At 46.5% G+C, this 1629-nt stretch overlaps 1 non-coding gene across 1 annotated transcript; it reads left to right on the top strand.

Moving 5' to 3' along the window:
• The first annotated feature begins 723 nt into the window (after positions 1 to 723).
• LOC129623935 (U6atac minor spliceosomal RNA) lies at positions 724 to 846 on the top strand. The gene has a single exon (XR_008700684.1). It is a non-coding gene; the product is annotated as a U6atac minor spliceosomal RNA (small nuclear RNA).
• The last annotated feature ends 783 nt before the right edge of the window (positions 847 to 1629 follow it).

Below are 1629 nucleotides of genomic sequence, written 5' to 3'. Positions count from 1 at the left end.
AAGCATCAATTCTTCAGTGCTCAGCTTTCTTTACAGGTCAACTCTCACATCCATACATGACTACTGTTTCATGGATTAAATAAGAATAATAAAGGGAAATCTGTGCACCCTCCTTTTGGGTTCAGAAAGAGACATCACCACATCACCAAGATATCTAGAGCTCCCATATGCTCCTCCTTGGTGGCCCTGTTGTTTTTTTGTTTTGTGTTTGTTTTGTTTACTGTGGCCATTGCTAACACAACATAACCCAAAATAAGACCTGAGGAACAGAAGTAGTCTTCTCCATCCTTTGGTTATTCCATAGCAATTGTCACAATACTTTACTAAAACTCTGGGCATGCAACCAGCCAGGGTGACTATACTTGTGGGAAAATGAAAATGAGTATTTTAAATCAGGTCTGCCTGGAATAATCCCAGGCATAGAGTCACTAACCCCTTAGCATTTAGTAGACTATCCAGGACGAGACAGGCCTTCAGTGAACATTCATCTAATCGAATTCCGGTTTTCCTTCATCCAGTGGATGGAATATAGATTCCAGTCAATGTCAGACATAAAAATATTGCACAAAGCAAGAGATCCTGAAGTAGGGCTCAGCCACTCTCACCACAAAGTGTGCATTTACACCCACCGGGGTCTAGAAAGAAATACTCAAACAACTTCTGTTTGTACTTAGGTTTTTTCTCAACCTTTTAAAGTTTTAATTTAGGGTATATGTCTTCTATGTGTTGTATGAAAGGAGAAAAGATTAGCATTCCCCTTGACTAGGATGGAAGAAGCTCTCTGGCCTGACAACAGGCCTTTGGTTAAGGCATTGCCACCTACTTCATGGCATCTAACTCTTGTTTGGAGGTATCCCTGGTGGCTCAGATGATAAAGAATCTGCCTGCAATGCTGGAGACCCCGGTTTGTTTCCTGGGTCAGGAAGATCCCCTGGAGAAGGGAATGGCAACCCACTCCAGTATTCTTGCCTGTTTTGAAATGCTCGTGGATGGGGGTGGGGAGAGCCTGGGGTGGAGTGAGGGGAGCAGAGCCAGGGAGGAAGTTTTGCTGCACCCCGTGCTGTCTTGAGCTGTTAGCCCCGATTCTGGGGGCCCCTACTTGCTCTGGTTTCCCCTATGGGCCTCTTTATGAGACCCGAGAGCTTTGCTCTGTGGTAGCCCCTTCACAGGAGAAGGCAATGGCAACCCACTCCAGTACTCTTGCCTGGAAAATCCCATGGAAGGAGGAGCCTGGTGGGCTGCAGTCCATGGGGTGGCTAAGAGTCTACACGACTGAGCGACTTCACTTTCACTTTTCACTTTCATGCGTTGGAGAAGGAAATGGCAACCCACTCTAGTGTTCTTGCCTGGAGAATCCCAGGGATGGGGGAGCCTGGTGGGCTGCCATCTATGGGGTCACAAAGAGTCGGACACGACTGAAGTGACTTAGCAGCAAGAAGATGAAGATGGACGAAGTCAACCAGACCTGGGCTTTTAATCTTGGTCACAGATGTTTCCTGTTCATTACAAACTCACAGCAGTCATTTAACATGGTTCTTTTATTCACACCTGGCCTTCTCTCCCCAGCAAAAAGGGGATTACCTACCTGGCAGATGCATAAGAAGCTCCTGACCCTCAAAGACAGCTCCC

This window comes from Bubalus kerabau, chromosome 11 (genome assembly GCF_029407905.1).
Source record: "Bubalus kerabau isolate K-KA32 ecotype Philippines breed swamp buffalo chromosome 11, PCC_UOA_SB_1v2, whole genome shotgun sequence".
Taxonomy (NCBI): Eukaryota; Metazoa; Chordata; class Mammalia; order Artiodactyla; family Bovidae; genus Bubalus; species Bubalus kerabau.
This window is presented reverse-complemented; position numbering and strand designations above follow the sequence as displayed.